Here is a 27,058-nt window from a genome sequence, read left to right on the forward strand (position 1 = left end):
TACTGGAGGATGTTGCAGGCAGCAGAACGTTCTTCACGGCGTCTCCAGACTCTGTCACGTGCTCAGTGTGAACCTGCTTTCATCTGTGAAGAGCACAGGGCGCCAGTGGCGAATTTGCCAATCTTGGTGTTCACTGGCAAATGCCAAACGTCCTGCACGGTGTTGGGCTGTAAGCACAACCCCCACCTGTGGACGTCGGACCCTCATACCACCCTCATGGAGTCTGTTTCTGACCGTTTGAGCAGACACATGCACATTTGTGGCCTGCTGGAGGTCATTTTGCAGGGCTCTGGCAGTGCTCCTCCTGCTCCTCCTTGCACAAAGGCAGAGGTAGCGGTCCTGCTGCTGGGTTGTTGCCCTCCTATGACCTCCTCCACGTCTCTTGATGTACTGGCCTGTCTACTGGTAGCGCCTCCATGCTCTGGACACTACGCTGACAGACACAGCAAACCTTCTTGCCACAGCTCGCATTGATGTGCCATCCTGGATGAGCTGCACTACCTGAGCCACTTGTGTGGGTTGTAGACTCCGTCTCATGCTACCACTAGAGTGAAAGCACCGCCAGCATTCAAAAGTGACCAAAACATCAGCCTGGAAGCATAGGAACTGAGAAGTGGTCTTTGGTCACCACCTGCAGAACCACTCCTTTATTGGGGGTGTCTTGCTAATTGCCTATAATTTCCACCTGTTGTCTATTTGCACAACAGCATGTGAAATTTATTGTCAATTAGTGTTGCTTCCTAAGTGGACAGTTTGATTTCACAAAAGTGTGATTTCCTTGGAGTTACATTGTGTTGTTTAAGTGTTCCCTTTATTTTTTTGAGCAGTGTATATATACACACACACACACACACACACACACAGTTGAAGTCTGAAATTTACATACACTTAGGTTGGAGTCATTAACTAGTTTTTCAACCACTCAACAAATTTCTTGTTAACAAAATATCGTTTTGGCAAGTCGGTTAGGACATCTACTTTGTGTATGACACAAGTAATTTTTCCAACAATTGTTTACAGACAGATTATTTCACTTATAATTCACTATCACAATTCCAGTGGGTCAGATGTTTACATACACTAAATTGACTGTGCCTTTAAACAGCTTGGAAAATTCCAGAAAATTGTCATGCTTTAGAAGCTTCTGATATACATCATTTGAGTCAATTGGAGGTGTACCTGTGGATGGATTTCAAGGCCTACCTTCAAACTCAGTGCCTCTTTACTTGACATCATGGGAAAATCTAAAGAAATCAGCAGAGACCTCAGAAAAAGAAATTGTAGACCTCCAAGTCTGGTTCATCCTAGGGAGAAATTTCCAAATGCCTGAAGGTACCACATTCATCTGTACAAACAATAGTATGCAAGTATAAACATCATGGGACCACACCAGAGCAACAGCAAAGGACCTTGTGAAGATGCTGGAGGAAACGGGTACAAAAGTAAAACGAGTCCTATATCGACGTAACCTAAAATTCCGCTCAGCAAGGAAGAAGCCACTGCTCCAAAACCGCCATAAAATAGCCAGATTACGGTTTGCAACTGCACACGGGACAAAGATTGTGCTTTTTGGAGAAATGTCCTCTAGTCTGATGAAACAAAAATGCAGCTGTTATGTTTAGAGGAAAAAGGGGGATGCTTGCAAGCCGAAGAACACCATCCCAACCGTGAAACGTGGGTGGCAGCATCATGTTGTGGGGGTGCTTTGCTGCAGGAGGGACTGGTGCACTTCACAAAATGGATGGCATCATGAGGGAGCAAAATGATGTGGATATATTGAAGCAACATCTCAAGATATCAGTCAGGAAGTTAAAGCTTGGTCGCAAATGGGTCTTCCAAGTGGACAATGAACCCAAGCATACTTCCAAAGTTGTGGCAAAATAGCTTAAGGACAACAAAGTCAAGGTATTGGAGTGGTCATCACAAAGCCCTGACCTCAATCCTATAGAAAATTTGTGGGCAGAACTGACAAATCGTGTGCGAGCAAGGAGCCTACAAACCTGACTCAGTTACACCAGCTTTGTCAGGAGGAATGGGCCAAAATTCACCTAACTTATTGTGTGAAGCTTGTGGAAGGCTACCTGAAACGTTTGACCCAAGTTAAACCAATTTAACGGCAATGCTAACAAATACACTCAATTAGTATGTAAACTTCTGACCCACTGGGAATGTGATGAACGAAATAAAAGCTGAAATAAATCACTCTACTATTATTCTGACATTTCACATTCTTAAAATAAAGTGGTGATCCTCACTGACCTAAGTCAGGGAATTTTTACTAGGATTAAATGTCAGAATTGTGAAAAAGTTTTTAAATGTATTTGGCTAAGGTGTATGTGAAATTCCGAGATGACCAAAAACCATTGAGGTTTATCGCAGAGCCCCAATCTATTCTGATGCCTGACATATCGCCAGGTGATAGGCCTAAACATTTTTTTTTAAATGTCAGTGACATAGGAGTGTAGGCACTAGGCAGCTAATTTAGGTTCTGAACAATCTAATTGAGTTGTTTGTGTTTGATTAAATCTTCAGAGTTATGCAGAAGTATTAAGGCCTACCTAAAAGGCAGTTGACCTTATTTTAAAAAGATAGTCTTCCTCTCACCTACACACCCCAACCACTAGCACGTACTCTGTCATATTTGATTCACAGTCCAGCTGAGAAAGTCCACTCCAGGTGTCGGAAACTGAACGTTTGATTTAAAGAAAAAGTATGTCTGTTTAGGAGCTAGAAAATTGTTAGCGGAATGGTCCTGATCCAAGAACATGTCAGGATGCTGTAGGAACATATCATCTCTCTGCGGTCGTGATCTCAGAGCTGTGGTTTGTTTTTCTCTGGCTTCACTGGAGGAAATCAAGCAGCTCCATTTGTGAATTGACCAGTTAAGACTGGACTTTGTGTAACAATGTAAATGCACCACCAACAGGGCTTAGTGGAGCACTTCACATAGGCTATGTTATTGTGTATTGCTTCATCATCCAGAAGGAAAGGCGGGAGAACACCTCACTCCTGCGTTCTTATCAAGAGTTCTTGTCACTATTTGTTTATTTTCCTTTCAGCTTTCCTTCACAAATGAATTGGTTCAGTACTTTATCTGTAAAGATAAACACATCTCTTTCCTTCTCCAAAGGGCTTAAGAAACCATAAAAAAGGTGTATCATATCCATAACAAATGTGATATCAATGCTGTTTTCCATTTCCAATCACTCAGTATAGCTGAAACTGCTCTACTCAGCAGGCATCAAATAAGCAGTGTTACAATTACTTTGGCTTAACTCTTTGGATAGCCTACTCTTTGGCCAACAGTCATTGCTTTAAACCTCATTGGGGCTTCTAGTTATATACCTAACCACACACTGTTTGGCACCCTTACTACTTTCCCCCTGAGTCAATACATTTTAGAAAGACCTTTGGCAGCGATTACTGCTGTGTCTTTTTAGGTATGTCACATAAGCGCTTTGCACACCTGTATTGTGCAATATTTGCCCATTATTCTTAACTTATTCAAGCTCTGACGGTGTTGTGGATCATGGCTAGACAGCAATTTAAGTCTTGCCATAAGTTTTCAAGCAGATTTCAGGCCACTCGGGAACATTCACTGTCTTGGTAAGCAACTCCAGTGTAGATTTGGCATTGTCTTGTAGGTTATTGTCCTGCTGAAAGGTGAATTCCTCTCCCAGTGTCTGGTGTAAAGCAGACTGAAACATCCATTCCGAAAAACTCCCCAGTCTTTGCCGATGTCAAGCATACCCATAACATGATGCAGCCACCACCAGACTTGAAAATTAGACCGTTACTGTGATGTGTTGTTGGATTTGCCTTAAACACAAGGCTTTGCATTTAGGCCAAAAAGTCTATTCCTTTGCTGTTTTTTTTGCAGTATTACTTTAGTGGCTAGTTGCATTCAAGATGCATGTTTTGGTATATTTTGATTCTGTATATATTTATAGTTATTTTCATTCTGTCATTTAGGTTATTATGGGGTCACTACAATGTTGTTGATCCAGAATCAGTTTCCTCCCATCACAGCTATTGGACTCTGTAGCTATTTTAAAATCACAAATGGCCTCATGGTGACATTCCTAAGCAGTTTCCTTCCTGTCCTGCAGCTCAGTTCAGAAGGACAACTGCATCTTTGATCTCTCTGCGTGGTTAAATAAATCCACAGTATAATTATTAATTTAAAGATCTGTCCAATGTCTGATTTGTTATTGTTACCCATCTACCAATTCAAAATTTGATAGAGGAAGGAGTAGTCATAAAAAAATCATAATAATGTAAACACCCATGTAACTTATGTGATTTGTTTTGTCAAATGTTTGTCCTGAACTAATTTATGCTTGCCTAAACAAATGGGGGTGAATACTTATGCAACGACTATTTTAGTTATTGAATTTCTATTAATTAGTAAAAAAATATTTTCAATTTGACATGGACTTTTGTGTAGATCAAAAAGCTTCACATTTACCATTACCATCTCGTGAGAACATTGACATTTTATAGTACCAGTGCAACCTGAGATGCTCTCCCGTGGACTAACAATGACACCTTAGCACGCTGAGCATTTATGCGGGCTGGGTCCACAAGCTGTTGGCACAGCTGTATTGATCATTTTGTTCGCTAATGATTTTACTTTTGCCAACAGTACCAGGGGCGTCATGCGCCCATTATTTTACGTGAGGATGGATGTGGGGTGTTTGGAGAATTGTGCATTTTTCAAACACCTGAAACAGAGCCATAAACACCTGGAATCCATAATCATTACTCCCAATTAGAGGTCGACCGATTTAATCGGAATGGACGATTTTAATTAGGGCCGATTTCAAGTATTCATAACAATCGGTAATCAGCATTTTTGGAGACCGATTATGGCTGATAACATTGCACTCCACGAGGAGACTGCGTGGCAGGCTGACTACCTGTTATGCGAATGCAGCAAGGAGCCAAGGTAAGGTGCTAGCTAGCATTAAACTTATATTAGAAAAGACAATCAATCTTAATATAATCACTAGTTAACTACACATGGTTGACGATATTACTAGTTTATCTCGCTTGTCCTGCGTTGTACATAATCGATGCGGTGCCTGTTAATTTATCAGAGCCTACTTCGCCAAACGGGATATTTAACAAGCGCATTCGCGAAAAAAGCACTGTCGTTGCACCAATGTGTACCTAACCATAAACATCAACGCCTTTCTTTAAAATCAATACACAAGTATATATTTTTAAATCTGCATATTTAGTTAATATTGCCTGCTAACATGAATTTCTTTTAACTTGGGAAATTGTGTCACTTCTCTTGCGTTCTGTGCAACAGAGTCAGGGTATATGCAGCAGTTTGGGCCACCTGGCTCGTTGCGAACTGTATGAAGACCATTTCTTCCTAACAAAGACAGCCAACTTCGCCAAACGGGGGATGATTTAACAAAAGGGCTTTTGCAAAAAAAGCACAATAGGTACATTCGTGCAACGAACCATAAACATCAATGCCTTTCATAAAATCAATACACAGAAGTATATATTTTTTAAACCTGCATATTTAGTTAAAAGGAATTCATGTTAGCAGGCAATTTTAACTAGGCAAATTGTGTCACTTCTCTTGCGTTCATTGCACGCAGAGTCAGGGTATATGCAACAGTTTGGGCCGCCTGGCTCGTTGCAAACTAATTTGCCAGAATTTTACATAATTTTGACAGAACATTGAAGGTTGTCAATGTAACAGCAATATTTAGACTTATGGATGCCACCCGTTAGATAAAATACGGAACGGTTCCGTATTTCACTGAAAGAATAAACGTTTTGTTTTCGAAATTATCGAAATTATAGTTTCTGGATTTAACCATGTTAATGACCTAAGGCTTGTATTTCTGTGTGTTATTATTAAGTCTATGATTTGATAGAGCAGTCTGACTGAGCGGTGGTAGGCTCATAAGCATTCATTCAAACAGCACTTTCCTGCGTTTGCCAGCAGCTCTTCGCAATGCTTGCGTCACAGCGCTGTTTATGACTTCAAGCCTATCAACTCCTGAGATTAGGCTGGCAATACTAAAGTACCTATTAGAACATCCAGTAGTCAAAGATATATGAAATACAAATGGTATAGAGAAAAATAGTCCTATATTAACTACAACTTCTTACCTGGGAATATTGAAGACTCATGTTAAAAGGAACCACCAGCTTTCATATGTTCTCATGTTCTGAGCAAGGAACTTAAATGTTAGCTTTTTTACATGGCACATATTGCACTTTTACATTCTATTCCAACACTGTGTTTTTGCATTATTTAAACCAAATAGAACATGTTTCATTATTTATTTGAGACTAAATAGATTTTATTGATGTATTATATTAAGTTAAAATAAGTGTTCATTGTTCATTCAGTATTGTTGTAATTGTCATTTTATATATATATATATATATATATATATATATAAATAAATTGGCCGATTTAATTGATTATATAATTATTTATATATCGGCTTTTTTTGGTCCTGCAATAGTCGGTATCGGTGCTGAAAAATCAATCTGTCGACCTCTACTCCCAATACCATGTAAAATAAATATATATATATTCTTCTGCGTAGGTTATCTAAGCATTTACCTGTTAAATTGTCATTTAAATCAAGTACTTTTCTTTATCTAACCAAACCTCTTGAGCTGTCTGCATCCTCCTGACTGATGGTTCTTTTAAAAATGTAAGAAACTAAATATGCTTCTCTGCATCTCTGCGGGTAAAATATTGAAAGGAATGTTGTCTTATTCAGTACATTTAGTAATCGCTTGCTTTTCTAAAGTTTAGCAATCTTGCCAGCAGACATGCATGCTAAGATAGATAGACAAGCTACTCTAACTTGATAGCCTGAAATGGCTTTGTATCTAGTTTTGAGGTTGTAAGATGGGTTCCCAATCTAGCTGGTTAGCTAAAGCCAACTTCATAAAATTGCTAGGTGGCTAGTATTACGGAGAAACAAAACATTTGTTTGATTTATTCATCAAGAAGGAATCAATAGGCTACATAGCTTGATCAGATTAATTTACAAACATACCTATTACCTATCACTGGCAGCTAAAATCAAATCAACTGCAGTGTGTCACTCTCTCCTCCCCTGACGATACTGCATCCACTAGAGTATCTAGCATCCTGCCTAGGCATCTCTTTTGCTCTGTGCACCTTGGAAGGAACCACTTACTGGGGGGAGTACTCTTTGCCTGGTCCAGTCAGTGTGCCCCCTCAGCAAAATACAGACAATAGATTTTTGTTGTTGTTGTAAGTAATTATGATAAAACATGGGCTTAATTATGTTTAGTAATTAATTGAACATCTGAAAAATGTAAAAACAGGACATCTGAGGGGGCAGTGCCTGTGGGCATGACAACACTGTGCACTACGCTAGAGTTAAGTGGATATACTGAATAACATAGCAAGGAGTCATCCACACTGACATTTGTATAGCGGTATGGTCTGTATTCAGGCCTAAACATTGGTATGCAACAGCTGCTGTAACACTGACCAGAGCTTGAGCCATACAAATGCAAATAGATCATGATCTGAGAGATTAGGCTTCATAGTGGCCATTGCTGGTGTGTGTAATGGCCAGAAGAGAACATGATCGTGTACAACGATTACTAGTACCAAACCATGTAGGCCTTAACTGGGGATTTGGGAATTCTTCTTTGGTGTTTGTAAAAAAAGAAAAAAAAAACGTATGTAGATTTGCCATGCTTTTTGATCTGGATCAGGAGTTAATTCCTCACCTTCTTATACCAAAGATTTAAAGCTTTCTATTCAGACTGATGCCAAGTGCATAGCTTTTGTATTAGTCTTACAATTGTAGTCCAAAAAATATAAATACAACTTCAATAGTAGATTATAAAAGTATATTTTGCAAGGAATGGTACCAGCTCTGACCTCCTAGTCTAGGGCTGGGTGATATGGCCAAAATATCATATCACAATATTTTTCACAAAATATTTGACAGTTTTGAATAATACAAGTTTTAATTATTCAGGACCCTAGTGTGGCAACATAAATTCTAAGTGATTTTCAATGGGGCATTCGCCATTCTGATTTGTTTTATACTGTTCAGTCCAACTTCAACCCCCCAAATAATTAAGCATTTTATTAAATGTCTGCACTTTTGTTATCATTTCAACACTTTCAGGTAGGACTGCATGATGTATATGGCCTAAAGTTGTTCCAACTGTTTAAATCATGGGAATATAATGATTATTGTAATTCGATAGTTGATATAGTCGGCTGCACTTTGAATACATTGTTTGACGTCACAAGAACAGGAAGCCAGGGAGAAATTGGGAAAGGGTAGGAACCGAAGTGTTAGTCAGTGTTTCCTTGGGGACTGTATACAATGTTATATTTTTAATGTATATTCTCAATTCAGGTAGATAGCTAGCTAACATATTCATGTTTTGCTTTTTCCTCTTTGATTTAGAAGATACCATTCCACAAACATACTGATTTAGGCTTACACCAGCACTGGTATCAGGCTATATTTTAGTTAGCTACATTTGTGCTGACTCTGATTTTACAGCTAGCTAGCCAGCTACCTAGCGATTTAGCATTAGTGGCTAACAATGTATTTTTGCCACAACTTGCTAAGAAAAGACAAACTAGCTGTTTGCAGACCAACTAATAGTGTATTTTTTTTTAAACAACTATTTGACCAATGTCGCTTCAACTATTTGTATTCCTTTTTTTCTTTTTTTTCTGTAAGCTCAGTTTCTCTAGAGATAAATCAGATCAAGCACTAACTGTGATGAAGTTTCCAACAGGCCAATATTCTACGTAGTTTAGCACAGAAAACATGGTAATTAACTGCAATGACCATAGTCCATTGCGTGCCTACTTGTTCGGTCTGTGTTACTTTTACACCTACTAGGTTAGGTTAGTGTGGGGCAGACAGAGGTAGAGAAGAGACCGAAGACTGCTCGATTGAGAGGGATGGAGAGCAGTTGCTTCGAGGTATCTCTACATGAAAATACATGATCTAAGTGATTGATAGTTGGTATTAAGTCTAATTTACTTTGAATAACTACTAAAATAGTGATTTGTCAGACAGCATAGGCAGCAGCTCTATAGAGATGACTTCAAATGAAATAATAGTACTCAAATAAAACTAATCTAATCAGTGCATAAAATAAACTTTGTTTCACCAGCCACTGTGGCGGGTAGATTTAAAAATCTACAGGCCAATCAGATTTTTTTTTTAACAGCCCCCAAAAACACTTGCTGCTACAATTACACCCACAAAACACAAAAAAACATAAGCAAATGTATTACTAATAAGATGAAACTAATGTGGTATGTTGAATAAAACATTTTTTGTAACCGGAGTCTTTTAACCAAAATATCACATGACAAATGTTCAACTGTGGTGGGAGGTTACCATGGTAACGTGACTGGAGTCATGTTTGTGCCTGTGAGATTGTCTGACTAGTAGAAGCTTCCTTAGCAGTTGAAACTCAAACATAGAAAAACAACCTAGCTTGTGAACAAAACAATGTAAATAGCCAAGAAACACAAGGACTTCTGTGTGTTATGTACGTCTATAGTGTACAGTGGCAAGAAAAAGTATGTGAACCCTTTGGAATTTTCTGGATTTCTGCATAAATTGGTCATAAAATGATCTGCTCTTCATCTAGGTCACAACAATAGACAAACAGTCTGCTTAAACTAATAGCAATGTTTTCATGTCTTTATTGAACACAGTGTAAACATTCACAGTGCAGGGTGGAAAAAATGTATTTAATAACTGGTTGACCCTCCTTTGGCAGCAATAACCTCAACCAAATGTTTTCTGTAGTTGTGGATCAGACAGACCTGCACAACGGTCAGGAGGAATTTGACCATTCCACTTTACCAAACTGTTTCAGTTCAGCAATATTGCATTTTACATTTTAGTCATTTAGCAGACGCTCTTATCCAGAGCAACTTACAGTAGTGAATGCATACATTTCATAAATTTTTTTCCCCCCCCGTACTGGTCCCCCGTGGGAATCGAACCCACAACCCTGGTGTTGCAAACACCATGCTCTACCAACTGAGCCACACGGGACAACCCACGAGATAACCCAATTCTTGGTATATCTGGTGTGAACTGCTCTCTTGAGGTCATGCCACAGCATCTCAATCGGGTTGCAGTCAGGACTCTCCAGAAGTGTTATTTTCTTCTGTTGAAGCCATTCTGTTGATTTACTTCTGTGTTTTGGGTCCTGTTGCATCACCCAACTTCTGTTGAGCTTCAATTGGCAGATATCCTTACATTCTCCTCAAACTTGGAATTCATTTTTCTGTTGATGTTAGCAAGCTGTCCAGACCCTGAGGCAGCAAAGCAGCCCCAAACCATGATGCTTCCTCCCCCATACTTTACAGTTGTGATGAGGTTTTGATGTTGGTGTGCGGTGCCATTTTTTTTTCTTTACACATGGTGTTGTGTGTTCCTTCCAAACAACTCAACTGTAGTTTCATCTGTCCACAGAATATTTTGCCAGTAGTGCTGTGGAACATCCAGGTGCACTTTTGCAAACTTCAGACGTGCAACAATGTTTTTTTTGGACAGCAGTGGCTTCTTCTGTGGTGTCCTCCGATGATCACCATTCTTGTTTAGTGTTTTACGCATCGTAGACTCGTCAACAGAGATGTTAGCATGTTCCAGAGATTTCTTTAAGTCTTTAGCTGACTTTCTAGGATTCTTCTTAACCTCATTGAGCATTCTGCGCTGTGCTCTTGCAGTCATCTTTGCAGGACGGCCACTCCTAGGGAGAGTAGCAACAGTGCTGAACTTTCTCCATTTATAGACAATTTGTCTTACCGTGGACTGATGAGCATCAAGGATTTTAGAGATACTTTTGTAACCCTTTCCAGCTTTATGCAAGTCAACAATTCTTAATCTTAGGTCTTCTGAGATCTCTTTTGTTCGAGGCATAGTTCACATCAGGCAATGCTTCTTGTGAATAGCAAACTCCATTTTTTTTAATAGGGCAGGGAAGCTCTAACCAACATCTCCAATCTTATCTCATTGATTGGACTCCAGGTTAACTGACTGACTCCAATTAGCTTTTGGAGAAGTCATTAGCCTAGGTGTTCACATACATTTTCTAACCTACACTGAATGTTTAAAATGTATTCAATATAGACAAGAAAAATACAATAGTGTGTTATTAGTTTAAGCACGCTATGTTTGTCTATTGTTGTGACTTAGATGAAGATCAGATCAAATTTGATGACCAATTTATGCAGAAATCTAGGTAATTCCAAAGGATTCACATACTTTCTTGCCACTGAATGTACTCTGTAGAAACCGGAGCGAAGTATGGAACGTCGTTTGGGTCTTTGCGTGTCAAAAAAGATACACGTCAAATAACACTATTTGACGGGTCAAATAAGCTTTTAATTTGACATGACAAATAATACTGTTCTATTATAGAATGTTGTGTGTTCTGAATTTGCACGTGAAAGCCAAGCACCACCACTATCAGTAGCACTGTCAAAGCTGTACAGAAAAGTCTGCAAACACCGCCCACGAACAATGTGTATACAATACCGCGTTGATGATGATGATGATGATGATAAAGCATTATTTGTTTGACCGCAACTTCTGGGGCAGCTAGCTAGCTAGCACCAATACAACCAGACTGAAAACAATGACCAGTACAAACTGCAGTCATTTTCATTATTCTTAGCAATGATTTAGGAATCCTTGTAAGTATTGTTGTTCGCCTATTGAAATTGAATTTCAGTTCATGAAAATAATAGCTAAATAACTTAACCCTGTTGCCCAAAGCTAACGTTATAAGCAGCCAGCTAGTTTTATCTGGATAGTGAGGCTCGACCGGACCGGGTTATGTGTTTTGACGCTTGCCCCAAAAAGGATTAGGGGCGGCAGGTAGCCTAGTGGTTAGAGCGTTGGACTAGTAACCGAAAGGTTGCAAGATGAAATCCCCGAGCTGACAAGGTAAAAATCTGTTGTTCTGTCCCTGAACAAGGCAGTTAAACCACTGTTCCTAGGCCGTCATTGAAAATAAGAATTTGTTCTTAACTGACTTGCCTAGTTAAAGGTAAAATACTTTATTTTTTAAGGATTCGAGGCACTTGCGGTTTGCCTTCAAAAAAGAAGTACCTCTTTGAAAGTGAGGCAGAAGGTTACAATTGGTGAAATCATGCCATATTTAGACTAGATCATGTTAAACAATGTTGGAATGTGAAGCAATGAAATGGGGTATCAGTCTACTCGGTGACACCCACAGAATACAACTGAGAAGAGTTTACGCAAATATTAGCGTTGTAGCTCTTATCGCGGGACTGTGACTGTGTGAAATCACCTCCTCAGTCACCTGTACAGCTTTACCGAAGGATTGGGGATCGATGAAATGGGGTATCAGTCTACTCCATACCAAAGATATTTTTTTCCCCAACGTCCTCCTCAGAGTTATGAGACTCCAACATCCGCGCGGTTTTGTTTTTCCTCGGGAATAGTGTTCAAAACACATAGGTTGACAATAAATGTGGCTCAATTCAGTTGTTTCAGAGTCCCGCAATAAGAGCTATGACGCTAACGTTCTCTGGGTGTTACTGAGTAGACTGTCATTGAGCCACAATCCACAGGTAAGGCTGTACAGTGAAATACGTATGCCCCCAATGCAATTCTAAAGTATAATACATCCAGTGTGATTTCAACAGATTTGTCAAATTAACAAATTGTCTTTTGTAGATTTTATATACCAGTCCAACCTCGTTTAGCATGAGCTATTCAATTATGGCATAATTCTACTATTTGTAATAATTTGCATCACTGTCAATGACACTTATTTTGAAGGCTAGCCGCAAAGTCCACTATTGTGGCTAGCTTCACATAGATGGGTCCGACCACCATTAATCAAATAAGAACTGTCTTATAAATTAGGGTTATTTTAGATGACGCTACTGAAACAGATTGTCATTTTGCTATGTTTCTGGGGAACATTGTTTGCATCCATGAGCAAGCTAGGTTTTTTTTTTATTTTTTATGACCAGCACTGTAGGTGCGCGAGACAACTTTACCAGCATCAGGGCAAAACATATCAATGAATCGTTGTGACATATGAAATACGAGTGATTGTGTAATAACTACGTAAATTAATGAACGTGTTATTGTGACGTGCAGTCATATTCAGGTCCTGACTGGTCAACAACCTTATTTGGCACGCCAAATAGTGCTATTTGACATGCAAAGACCCAAACAGCATTCCATAGCTAAGCCATAAGGGAGACTAGGCATCTACCACCATCAGATTAGGAGTTGCAATGTAGCCTGTTTTGTCCACCCACTTTGGTTCTGAAATCACCCACTAATTAACTTGTCATTTTTGGAGATTTTGTTTGAGCTAGTAATGTATCAATATTTATCATTTGACAAAATGTAGCTATAAATCTCAAAATCGTTTTGACTGTTTAGAAAATGTTTACGTAGTGATCTTCTCTCGCTTCAGCCATGCAGTGCGCCTCACAAAAGTGATTGATGTCCTCATTATGACATTTTCGACTTTACCCTGTATATCTAAAAATGACTATATACACTGATTGTTTAAACTACCAAAACTATTGCTGATGGTGAACCTGAACAACCATAATAAAATCTATTGTAAGCCACGTTCAACAGTTATAGCCAGATGACAGTTGTCCTCGGGTAGCTTACTTTTATGAAGCCATTTTAGCATTTGAATGCAGAAGGTGCCGCGCAAATGTGCAAGATCAGGAACAGGCCGCCTACCTTGCTTTGGTCAGAGCTTATCGGTTGTCAGAAAATATGAGCTATTTTTGGAAGGCAGATGGGAATATATGTGTGAATCTGAGATTTGTAAGGCTTGAATCGATTTTCTGAATGATGCGTGCAACAATTGTATCGGTTTGGGGTCCGCGGACCAATGCATCTTAAACATTTTAATTGGGACCAATGCGTATCAGTGAATCGTTACATCCCTAGAGAGCAACCAACAAATGTAAATGCCTGGAGTTTGCAAAACTGCATTGGCACTTGGATTGGAACCTGTGCTCCGGTGAGATTATATGAATATAGAGGTCTTTGGCCATATACCAGTGGTGGGTTTGGCGTCAAAAGAAACCTGGTTGTCTCTGCCAGAAGCCTGAAACTTGGCCACAAGTGGATCTTCCAGCAAAACAATAACCCCAAGCACTAATCAAAGAAATGGTTAATTTCCACAAAAATCAACATTTTACAATGGGTGTCTCCGTCTCTGGACTTGCAGTAACAGGAATTGAAATGACAGGAAGCAGGAGGGAATCTGCTTCAGTAAGGAGTTTTAATCTGTTATTTAGACTAGTTGATTGATATTGTTGGTTTGATCATGTTTTTGCTAGGGCCGAGGTGGTACCAGTATCACCATACTCATTAGTATCGTGTCAAGGAAACAATGTTTCCTTTTTGTCATGGGAAATATATTGAGATACTGGTATCATCACAGCCCATGTTTTTCCCCAGTTACAGAATTTAAGTCACTTTAGCCAGCGTTGGTTTGGACGATGCTGTAGCTCACCACAACTATTTCCGCTAGCAAATACAGTATGTATGCTGTTTTTCTTTTGGAACTGAGGAAGAGTGTGTAGTTGCCTGTGTTACAGAGGAAGAAAGTTTGAATTGGAAATAGCAATCTGTTGAGCATTAGGCTACTGTCTGGTGGCCAAGGTAAAACGGCTTACAATGCTCAATTGCTCATCGTCCGCCACAATCCAAAGAAGCTCACACTGCTTTTTATAGGACTGACCACAGTTCCCAATGGATAAATGGTATTTCCAGAGCACAATCGGAACAAAGGAAAACCCCAGTCTTTAAGGTGGCCTCTATAGTTTTAACTTTTTATGGCTTTTGCTTTGCGTTTCTTTCCCCAAGACTCATTTGACTGACTCCCTGTGAGAACATAATTATTTACCCACTGACAAACAATCATGCATGGACACCAATACACACACACACACACACACACGCGCATGTTAACATAGGGCTTTGTTACCCATAGTCACAGGCATTACTTTAGGACTAAATCTCATATAAGCTGATGTGAAATGCTTGTTGTTTGACCGACTGCCAAGTGGATAAGTGTTCAGATTCAAATTACTACACACTTTGTTCAGAACTTGTATAATCCACTCCCTTAGCTGATTTATGTGGAATTGTTTGAAGTTAATGGGATTGATAGTTCTGTTTCTCTTCATGGAGGTAACGTACTATGCCTCTGGACTACAATGTAGCCTGATGGCAGTCATTTCCGCATCTCAGAAGCACTAAGTTTTACCAAAACCACATCCATGGCATATAGAAAAAGCTACTTCTCTAAAACCCCATTTCTAAAATGTAGATGTCGAGATTTCCTCCCCGATATTAGCTGCTTTCATCTAATCTAAAATGAAGCAATTTGATCTGCCAGGATATCGTTGCCCAATATCCTTTGAGGATGTGGAAACGACTCATTGCAGTTGTCGTGTGTGGGCAATTCCGGATAGACTGACCTTCATGTCTTAAAGTAATGATGGACTATCGTTTCTCTTTGCTTATTTGAGCTGTTCTTGCCATAATATGGATTTAGTCTTTTACCAAATAGGGCTATTTTCTGTATACCACCCCTACCTTGTCACAACACAACTGATTGGCTCAAACACAGTAAGGAAAGAAATTCCACAAATAAACTTAACAAGGCACACCTGTTAATTGAAATGCCTTCCAGGTGACTACCTCATGAAGCTGGTTGAGAGAATACCAAGCGTGTGCAAAGCTGTCATCAAGGCAAAGGGTGGCTACTTTGAAGAATCTCAAATAAAAATACATTTTGATTTGTTTAACACTTTTTTGGTTGCTACATGATTTCATGTGTTGTTTTATAGTGAAGACATCAAAACTATTATACAATGTAGAAAATAGTAAAAATAAAGAAACTCTGGAATGAGTAGGTGTGTCCAAACCTTTGGCTGGTACTGTAAGTATTCACACCCCTGAGTCAATACTTTGTAGAAGCAACTTTGGCAGTGATTACAGCTGTGAGTCTTTGTTTGTCTCTAAGAGCTTTCCACACCTGAATTGTGCAACATTTGCACATTTTATTATTTAAAAAATTCTTCAAACTCTGTGAAATTGGTTGTTAATCGTTGCTAGACAACCATTTTCCGGTCTTGCCGTAGACTTTCAAGTAGATTTAAGGCAAAACTGTCACTCGGCCACTCGGGACTATTCACTGTCTCCTTGGTTAAGAACTCCAGTGTAGATTTTGCCTTGTCATTGTCCTGCTGAAAGGTGAATTAATCTCCCAGTGTCTGGTGGAATGCAGACTGAACCAGGTTTTCCTTAGGATTTTGCCTGTGCTTAGCTCCATTCCATAAAAAAAAAAATGTTTACTGAAAAACTCCCAAGTCCTTAACGATTGCAAGCATACCCATAACATTGTGCAGCCACCATCATGATTAAAAATATGGAGGGTGGTACTAAGTAATGTGATGTTTGGGGCAAAACCAACACAAAACACTTTGTATTCAGGACAAAAAGTGAATTGCTTTGCCATATTTTTTTGTTGCATTATTACGTTAGTGCCTAGTTGCAAACAGGATGCAGGTTTTAGAATATTTTCTATTATGTACAGGCTTCTTTTCACGCTGTCAATTAGGATAGTATGGTGGAGTAACTACAATGTTGTTGATCATTTTTCCTATTACAGCCATTAAACCCTGTAACTGTTTTAAAGTCACCGTTGGCCTCATGGTGAAATCAGTGGTTTCCTTTCTCTCCGGCAACTAAGTTAGGAAGGACGCCAGTATCTTTAGAAGTGACTGGGTATATTAGTACTAGCGAGGCACCGAATTTGACATTTTTGGCCGATACCGATATCCAATATTTTCCTTGCCACAAAACCCGATACCGATATTTCATATTGTAGCGGCCTTAAGCATTCTAGTACAGTTATAGTTGAAACACACACACACTGTATTTTTTGTGGCGTCATTACGTCATCTATCTACGTTATATAAGTATGCACATCGATTTTGCACATCGACTTTGGCATTTTCAGCTAATATCTGCCGATTCCGATATTCTTTTAATATCGTGCATCCCTAAATAATAGACCATCAAAGTGTAATTATTAACTTAACCATGCTCACAGGGATATTCAGTGTCTGCCAATCTACCAATAGGTGCCGCCCTTTGCGAGGCATTGGAAAACCTCCCTGGTCTTTGGTTGAATCTGTTTGAAATTCACTGCTCAAGAGAGGGACCTTACAGATCATTTTGCACAGGGATGAGGTAGTCATTCAATTATGTAGGACAGTATTTGTGCAGCTTATTATGGGTCTTTTTAAGCACATTTTACTTATTGACTCAAGACATTTCAGCTTTTCAAATGAATGTGTGTAAACTTTTTTTCTTTTCTTTTTTTACATAATTCCACTTTGACATTATGAGGTGTTGTGAATACTTTCTGAAGGCACTGTATCTACCTCAAATATCTCTGCACATTGATCTGGTACTATATATATCTCAAAAAAATAAAGGGAACACTTAAACGACACAATGTAACCCCAAGTCAATCACACTTCTGTGAAATCAAACTGTCCACTTAGGAAGCAAAACTGATTGACAATAAATTTCACATGCTGTTGTGCAAATGGAATAGACAACAGATGGAAATTATAGGCAATTAGCAAGACACCCCCAATAAAGGAGTGGTTCTGCAGGTGGTGACCACAGACCACTTCTCAGTTCCTATGCTTCCTGGCTGATGTTTTGGCCACTTGAATGCTGGCGGTGCTTTCACTCTAGTGGTAGCATGAGACGGAGTCTACAACCCACACAAGTGGCTCCGATAGTGCAGCTCATCCAGGATGGCACATCAATGCGAGCTGTGGCAAGAAGGTTTGCTGTGTCTGTCAGCGTAGTGTCCAGAGCATGGAGGCGCTACCAGGAGACAGGCCAGTACATCAGGAGACGTAGAGGAGACCGTAGGAGGGCAACAACCCAGCAGCAGGACCGCTACCTCCTGCCTTTGTGCAAGGAGGAGCAGGAGGAGCACTGCCAGAGCCCTGCAAAATGACATCCAGCAGGCCACAAATGTGCATGTGTCTGCTCAAACGGTCAGAAACAGACTCCATGAGGGTGGTATGAGGGCCCGACGTCCACAGGTGGGGGTTGTGCTTACAGCCCAACACCGTGCAGGACGTTTGGCCTTTGCCAGAGAACACCAAGATTGGCAAATTCGCCAATGGCGCCCTGTGCTCTTCACAGATGAAAGCAGGTTCACACTGAGCACATGTGACAGACGTGACAGAGTCTGGAGATGCCGTGGAGAACGTTCTGCTGCCTGCAACATCCTCCAGCATGACCGGTTTGGCGGTGGGTCAGTCACGGTGTGGGGTGGCATTTCTTTGGGGGGCAGCACAGCCCTCCATGTGCTCGCCAGAGGTAGCCTGACTACCATTAGGTACCGAGATGAGATCCTCAGACCCCTTGTGAGACCATATGCTGGTGCAGTTGGCCCTGGGTTTCTCCTAATGCTAGACCTCATGTGGCTGGAGTGTGTCAGCAGTTCCTGCAAGAGGAAGGCATTGATGCTATGGACTGGCCCGCCCGTTCCCCAGACCTGAATCCAATTGAGCACATCTGGGACATCATGTCTCGCTCCATCCACCAACGCCACGTTGCACCACAGACTGTCCAGGAGTTGGCGGATGCTTTAGTCCAGGTCTGGGAGAAGATCCCTCAGGAGACCATCCGCCACCTCATCAGGAGCATGCCCAGGCATTGTAGGGAGGTCATACAGGCACGTGGAGGCCACACACACTACTAAGCCTCATTTTTACTTGTTTTAAGGACTTTAAATCAAAGTTGGATCAGCCTGTAGTGTGGTTTTCCACTTTAATTTTGAGTGTGACTCCAAATCCAGACCTCCATGGGTTGATAAATTGGATTTCCATAGATTATTTTTGTGTGATTGTGTTGTCAGCACATTCAACTATGTAAAGAAAAAAGTATTATTTCATTCATTCAGATCTAGGTTGTGTTATTTTAGTGTTCCCTATTATTATTTTTTGAGCAGTATGTGTGTGTGTGTGTGTGTGTGTGTGTGTGTGTGTATATATATATATATATATATATATATATATATATATATATATATATATATATATACACACACACACACACACACACACATATATATATATATATATATATATATATATATATATATATATATATATATATATATATATATATATATATATATATATATATATATATATATACATACACTCGTAAGCAAGCATTTCACGGTAAAGTCTACACCAGTTGTTTTTACCGAATGTGACGAATAAGATTTGATGTATCAGGTATTTCCTGATACAGGGTCACATTATCCTGTATATTAGTCTGCTGGGAAGGAGAAGTTTTTCCTCACACAAGATTAGCTAAACGACTCCATCACTCTGGCCTTGTTCTATTACAAGGAAGTAAGTGTTATTTTTGAGAAGTTCAAGTTACTGGTATAACGTTTATATGCTTTTATATTTTATTTACTTATACCATTGATTCTTGAAGTATATAACTTAGAAATGCCTCATGGGCTTAGTTCAACTGTCGTATCCCTTTAGAACCAATAATATAAGCTTGTTTTACTTTGTTTGTAAACAATGCAATTGTAAACCAAACACTGTACAGCCTCAACATGATTAAAACTATATTGTTGATATCATAGATGGTCAGTCCTTGCATCCTTAGTTCTGTCTATGAATTTGAGAGTGGTTACATTTCTCCAGCCCCATCCCTCATCTGTTTACCAAAACAGTGCCGGGGCAACCACTTTATTATTGTTTGAACTGCAGATTGCCTCTAAGTTTAGGGCCTATAAGGTATTCAATTGTGACTAAAAATGTGTTAATAGGTGTGTGTGTCAAGTCTCTGACTCATTGTCGAGTCACTGACTCCGGTCACATGGCTACTTGTCAGCTCCAGGAGGAAACATTATCTTGATGAGGAAGGCTGCTGTTGTCAGTCTGTGCCTGCTAGTGTGAGAGAGAGCATCTGGGTTAACTACAACACAGCCAGTAATGGTGCTGTAATTGCGGCTTTCTTTCTCTTCCTCTTTTTTTCTTTCTTTCACTTTGTCTGGTTCCTGGTTCCCCCTCCCTCACAGCGGCATTCAGATGCATCACGATGTCAGCGGTGGCTCCCCTGCAGTAAGCAGACAAAGGTACAGTATACGTTTTATTTAATTTGTCCTTCTCTCTACAGTCTCAGTGGTGACTTGGACGTTTTCATACCTAACTTGTCCCATTTCTGTTTTCATTAGATTTTTTCATTTGACCAACTTGACATTAGAGGTCGACCGATTATGATTTTTCAACACCGATACCGTTACCGATTATTGGGCGGCCAAAAAGGCCGATACCGATTTTAATCGGCCATTTTGTATTTGTAGTAATGACAATTGCAACAATACTGAATGAACACTTATTTTAACTTAATATAATACATAAATAAAATCAATTTAGCCTCAAATAAATAATGAATCATGTTCAATTTGGTTTAAATAATGCAAAAACAAAGTGTAGGAGAAGTAAAAGTGCAATATGTGCCATGTAAGAAAGCTAACGTTTAAGTGCCTTGCTCAGAACATGAGAACATATGAAAGCTGGTGGTTCCTTTTAACATCAGTCTTCAATATTCCCAGGTAAGAAGTTTTAGGTTGTAGTTATTATTGGAATTATAGGACTATTTCTCTCTAAGATTTGTATTTCATATACCGTAATTTCTGGACTATTAAGCGCACCTGAATATAAGCCGCACCCACTGAATTTTAAAAAAAAGTATTATTTTGAACATAAATAAGCCGCACATGTCTATAAGCCGCAGGTGCCTACCGGTACATTGAAACAAATGAACTTTACACAGGCTTTAACAAAACACGGCTTGTAACAAAAATAAATAGGCTTTAACGAAACACGGCTTGTAACAAAAATAAATAGGCTTTAACGAAACACGGCTTAAAATAAAAAATTAGCTGTAAGCTTTAGTTGTCTTTTTGCACTGAGTCAATTCCTCACGCTGCTGTTTCCAACGTCTTATCATCGACTCATTAAGACCAAGCTCCCGTGCAGCAGCTCTATTTCCTTTTCCAACAGCCAGATCAATCGCCTTCGACTTGAAAGCTGCATCATATGCATTTCTCTGTGTCTTTGCCATGATGAGGGTGACAAAATGACTACCGTAATCAGAGAATGATGGGAAGTTTGAGAGCGCTCGATTTAATCGAAACCGTAAACAAAAAAGTTGTTTGACCTTAACCCGTTCGGCAATTTCATTGGTCTAATGAAAGCTTCATGCCGCCAAAAAACTGAGCACGTCGCAGAATGTGTTTTTTTGAAGAAAAAAGAAATTGAAAGCGGGAAAAATCCATATATTAGCCGCGTCATTGTTTAAGCCGCGAGGTTCAAAGCTGGGAAAAAAGTTGCAGCTTATAGTCCGGAATTTACGGTACTTTTGACTATTGGATGTTCTTATAGGCACTTTAGTATTGCCAGTGTAACAGTATAGCTTCCGTCCCTCTCCTCGCTCCTACCTGGGCTCGAACCAGGAACACATCGACAACAGCCACCCTCGAAGCAGCGTTACCCATGCAGAGCAAGGAGAACAACTACTCCAAGTCTCAGAGCGAGTGATGTTTGAAACGCTATTAGCGCGCACCCCGCTAACTAGCTAGCCATTTCACATCGGTTACACCAGCCTAATCTTGGGAGTTGATAGGTTTGAAGGGGTGGGTATAATTTGTGGAACGTTCCAACATCTGTTCCAAAAAACGTAAGTAAAAGGTTGCCAACCAACAACTCATACAAAGTAGCAACACATACAAACCTAGCTAACTAGCTGCCAAATAGCCATCAACTCACCACGTAGCTTTTTCTTAATGTTTGTCCATAGGCAACCAGAGTGAGGACAGACATTTTTCGGAATAAACGTGACAAGTGAAAAACGCAATGAAATAGACCACTCCCTACCCGGTATCTTATTCTGCCGCTATACAACTTGGATGCCTTGTTTTTTGGCAACCTTGTTATTTAAGAAGTTTTTGGAATAGATTCCTGTTGGAACGTTCCACAAATTATACCCACCCAGCTTGAAGCACAGCGAAGAGCTGCTGGCAAAACGCACGAAAGTGCTGTTTGAATGAATGCTTATGAGCGTGCTGGTGCTTACCACCGCTCAGTCAGACTGCTCTATCAAATGCTAGACTTAATTATAATATAATAAACACACAGAAATACGAGCCTTAGGTCATTAATATGGTCTAATCCGGAAACTATCATCTCGAAAACAAAACGTTTATTTTTTTCAGTGAAATACGGAACCGTTACGTATTTTATCTAACGGGTGGCATCCCTAAGTCTAAATATTCCTGTTATATTGACAACCTTCAATGTTATGTCATAATTACGTAAACTTCTGGCAAATTAGTTCGCAACTAGCCAGGCGGCACAAACTGTTGCATATACCCTGACTCTGCGTGCAATGAACGCTAGAGATGTGACGCAATTTCATGTTAGCAGGCAATATTAACTAAATATGCAGGTTTAAAAATATATACTTGTGTATTGATTTTAAAGAAAGGCATTGATGTTTATGGTTAGGTACATTGGTGCAATGACAGTGCTTTTTTCGCAAATGCACTTGTTAAATCATCACCCGTTTGTTGAAGTAGGCTGTGATTCAATGAGAAATTAACAGGCACCACATCGATTATATGCATCGCAGGACATGTTAGATAAACTAGTAATATCGTCAACCATGTGTAGTTAACTTGTGATTATGTTAAGATTATCTTATAAAAAACGATAAAGTTTAATGCTAGCTAGCAACTTACCTTGGCTTCTTGCTGCCCTCGCGTAACAGGTAGTCAGCCTGCCATGCAGGCTCCTTGTGGAGTGCAATGTAAGGCAGGTGGTTAGAGCATTGGACTAGTAACCGAAGGTTGCAAAAACGAATCCCCCCTGAACAAGGCAGTTAACCCCCGTTCCTAGGCCATCATTGAAAATAAGAATGTGTTCTTTATCTGACTTGCCTAGTTAAATAATGGTGTAAAAAAATATATATAATCATTTTTTATAGAAAATCGGCAAATCGGTGGCCAAAAATACCGATTACCGATTGTTATGAAAATGGCCCTAATTAATCGGCCATTCCGATTAATCGGTCGACCTCTAGTACATTCTATTGATTAGTCACAGATCTGTCTATATAAGGTCCCACAGTTGACTGCATGTCAGAGCTAAACCAAGCCGTGAGGTTGAGTGAATTGTCCGTAGAGCTCCGAGACAGAATTGTGACAAGGCACAGATCTGGGGAAGGGTACCAAAAAATGTCTGCAGCATTGAAGGTCCCCAAAAACACAGTGGTCTCATTCATTCTTAAATGGAAGAAGTTTGGAACCACCAAGACTCTTCCTAGAGCTGGCTGGCCGCCCGACCAAACTGAGCGATCAGGGGAGAAGGGCCTTGGTCAGGGAGGTGACCAAGAACCAGATGGTCACTCTCACAGAGTTCCTCTGTGGAGATGGGAAACCTTCCAGAAGGACAACCATCTGCAGCACTCCACCAATCAGGCCTTTATGGTGGAGTGGCCAGACGGAAGCCACTCCTCAGTAAAAGGCACATGACAGCCCGCTTGGACTTTGCCAAAAGACACCTAAAGGACTCGGACAATGAGAAAAAAATATTCTCTGGTTTGATGAAACCAAGATTGAATTCTTTGGCCTGAATGTCAAGCATCACTTCTGTAGGAAACCTGGCACTGTCTACGTTGAAGCATGGTGTTGGCAGCATCGTGCTGTGGGGATGTTTTTCAGCGGCAGGGACTGGGAGACTAGTCCGGAGCAAGTCCGGCTTCAGGACAATTCTCTGAATGTCCTTGAGTGTCCCAGCCAGAGCACAGACTTGAACCCGATCGAACATCTCTGGAGAGACCTGAAAGAAGAATGAGGAACTCCACAAAAACATGTGTGCCAAGCTTGTAGCGTCATACCCAAGAAGACTTGAGGCTGTAATCGCTGACAAATGTGCTTCAACAAATTACTTAGTAAAAGGTCTGAATACTTATGTAAAATGTGATATTTCAGTTTTAATACTTTTTTGTAAACTTTTTTTTTCTTCTTTTTTTACCCTTTTTTTCCCAACCCAATTTCATAGTATCCAATTGGTAATTACCGTCCTGTCCCATCGCTGCAACTCCCGTATGGACTCGGGAGAGGCGAAGGTCGAGAGCCATGCTTCTTCCATAACAAAATACCTCCAAGCCACACTGCTTCTTGACATAACGCCCTCTTAACCTGTAAGCCAGCCACACCAATGTGTCGGAGGAAACACCGTACACCTGGCCACCGTGTCAGCGTGCATTGCGCCTGTCCCGTCGCACTAGTGCGCACTGGGACAGGAACATCCCTGCCGGCCAAACCCTCCCCTAACTCGGACGACGCTGGGCCAATTGTGCGCTGCCCCATGGGTCTCCTGGTCACGGCCGGCTGCGACAGAGCCTGGACTCGAACCAGGATCTCTAGTGGCACAGCTAACGCTGCGATGATGTGCCTTAGACCACTGCGCCACTCGGGAGGCCCGTTTGCAAACATTTCAAAAAACTGTTTTTGCTTTGTCATTATGGGGTGTTGTGTGTAAATTCAGGGGAAAAACTATTGAATACATTTTAGAATAAGGCTGTAACGTAACAATGTGGAAAAGGTCAAGCGGTCTGAATACTTTCCGTGTGCACTGTATGTCAGTGTAATCTGTGGTCCATACTTGTATGCCACACAATTGAAAGGCCTAAAATTGTCTCTGCTACTGAAACACAACATGTTTTATCTACAACACTTGAATTGAGGCTTTTAAGAGTTATGGGCTTGTCTTGTGGATCAAGGTTACAAAAAGCTTTTTATAGACTTGAACGATACTATTCATATTATATTATTTGTAGATATCACTACTACTGAATAACCACTCTTAACTGAGCAGCTGCTAGACTTGGCTTTGCTATTAGCGTAGTCTTATAGCTTACTGTACATTGCGTGACCCAAGTTCTATAATTTCACAGAGGGGTCATGCTGTGCAGGTCATACAGGCCTAGGAGGTGAAACTCTTATGAAATATAATGGGTATTGACTGCAGTTATTTCAAAACTGAGGAACTTGCCCTAGGGGGCCTTTTAATTGACTCTAGTGCAGACTTGTTTTCCGAGCAGGTACAAAGATTTTGACCAGAACAATAGTTTAAGTGGACACAGTGCAGATGTTAGCCCTACTTGATTCCCATGTCTGAATAATTGAAAAGCTTACTGGGAAACCTTCATTGCTCCTTTCATCAAGCAGTATTAAGTTATTTAATGGAACATGAAGGATTTGTACAGTAGTTGAAGCTCTGCCACTGGTGGCCTGAAGTTGTAAATGCCTACTCTTGAGTCACCTGTGAACTGGAACTGATATTTTAGATAATTTGTGATATTTTAAAATTGCAACACAGTGCCATATTTCGTTTTGAAAGGTTGACAGCTCTCACTGATAGATTGCATGTGCAAGAAGAGGGAATCTCAGTCATGGAGGATTTCGTCTTATTATGTTTATTTGAGTCTCCTTGACTTGTGTCTTGTTCCTTAGAAGTGTGGAAAATCCCTCCAATCCATTTATTCCATTTCTAAACAATCAGCTGTTATGATGTATCACAGGCCTTCACACTGTAGCAGTCTTCACCACTTACCTCCTTCCTGTTTTTTTACCAACTTCCCCCAGGACAAAGCTTCTCCCAGTCCTTGTATGCATACATTTTGGTGACTTGACTAAACATAGATTAGAGAAGGTGAAGACGTTACAGAGCTTTTTTCCCCCCCAGTGCTGCTCCGCGAGGGAAAGAGTGCAGAAGGCCGCAAAGGTGGCCACCGAGCGAGATGACCAAGCAGGAAATGGAGACGTCCTCTCACTTGTGTAAAGGGTTTCCTCCTCATCCACCTCTATTGCCACTTCATAGACTTAACATATATTTCTTAAAGTTATTTTTACATTTGACATTTTAGTCATTTTAGCAGACGCTCTTATCCAGAGCGTCTTACAGTAGTGAATGCATACATTTCATAACATGCATTTAAAAATTTTTTTTTTGTATTGTTACTTTTTTGTTATGTTACTGTGGTAACAACCTCGCCGCCAGGCTCAATTGCTATCTACTGTATCACTCTTAAGGGTTTCCCTTGTTCAAATCTCTGGCAGGCTGATTGTATCACGCCTGCTCCCAAAATCAAATCAAAATCAAATCAAATGTATTTATATAGCCCTTCGTATATCAGCTGAAATCTCAAAGTGCTGTACAGAAACCCAGCCTAAAACCCCAAACAGCAAGCAATGCATGTGAAAGAGGCACGGTGGCTAGGAAAAACTCCCTAGGAAAAACTCCCTAGAAAGGCCAAAAACCTAGGAAGAAACCTAGAGAGGAACCAGGCTATGAGGGGTGGCCAGTCCTCTTCTGGCTGTGCCGGGTGGATATTATAACAGAACATGGTCAAGATGTTAAAATGTTCATAAATGACCAGCATGGTCAAATAATAATAATCATTGTAGTTGTCGAGGGTGCAACAAGCACGTCCGGTGAACAGGTCAGGGTTCCGTAGCCGCAGGCAGAACAGTTTAAACTGGAGAAGCAGCATGGCCAGGTGGACTGGGGACAGCAAGGAGTCATCATGCCAGGTAGTCCCGAGGCATGGTCCTAGGGCTCAGGTCCTCCGAGAGAAAGAAAGAAAGAGAGAAAGAGAATTAGAGAGAGCATATTTAAATTCACACAGGACACCGGATAAGACAAGAGAATACTCCAGATGAAACAGACTGACCCTAGCCCCTCGGCACATAAACTACTGCAGCATAAATACTGGAGGCTGAGACAGGAGGGATCAGAAGACACTGTGGCCCCATCCGATGATACCCCCGGACAGGGCCAAACAGGCGTTCGAGGGTGCTAGGGTGCCCATCATCACGCAAACCT

The 27,058-nt window shown here is 40.4% G+C and overlaps 1 protein-coding gene across 4 annotated transcripts in view; it reads left to right on the plus strand.

Annotated features, from left to right (window-relative positions):
* Window positions 1–27,058, plus strand: part of LOC115154822 (anion exchange protein 2) — a 116,361-nt gene that overhangs the window by 19,724 nt on the left and 69,579 nt on the right. For 2 of the 4 annotated variants that reach the window (XM_029701467.1, XM_029701456.1), the window contains exon 2: window positions 20,185–20,241. The exons of 1 other annotated variant lie outside the window; for it this stretch is intronic. The gene's annotated coding sequence lies outside the window, so the exon portion shown is untranslated. Of the gene's footprint in view, window positions 1–19,849; window positions 20,242–27,058 lie in introns of those variants that run through there. One more of the 4 variants, XM_029701447.1, reaches the window with a different exon arrangement.

The sequence above is a fragment of the Salmo trutta genome, chromosome 2 (genome assembly GCF_901001165.1).
Source record: "Salmo trutta chromosome 2, fSalTru1.1, whole genome shotgun sequence".
NCBI lineage: Eukaryota > Metazoa > Chordata > Actinopteri > Salmoniformes > Salmonidae > Salmo > Salmo trutta.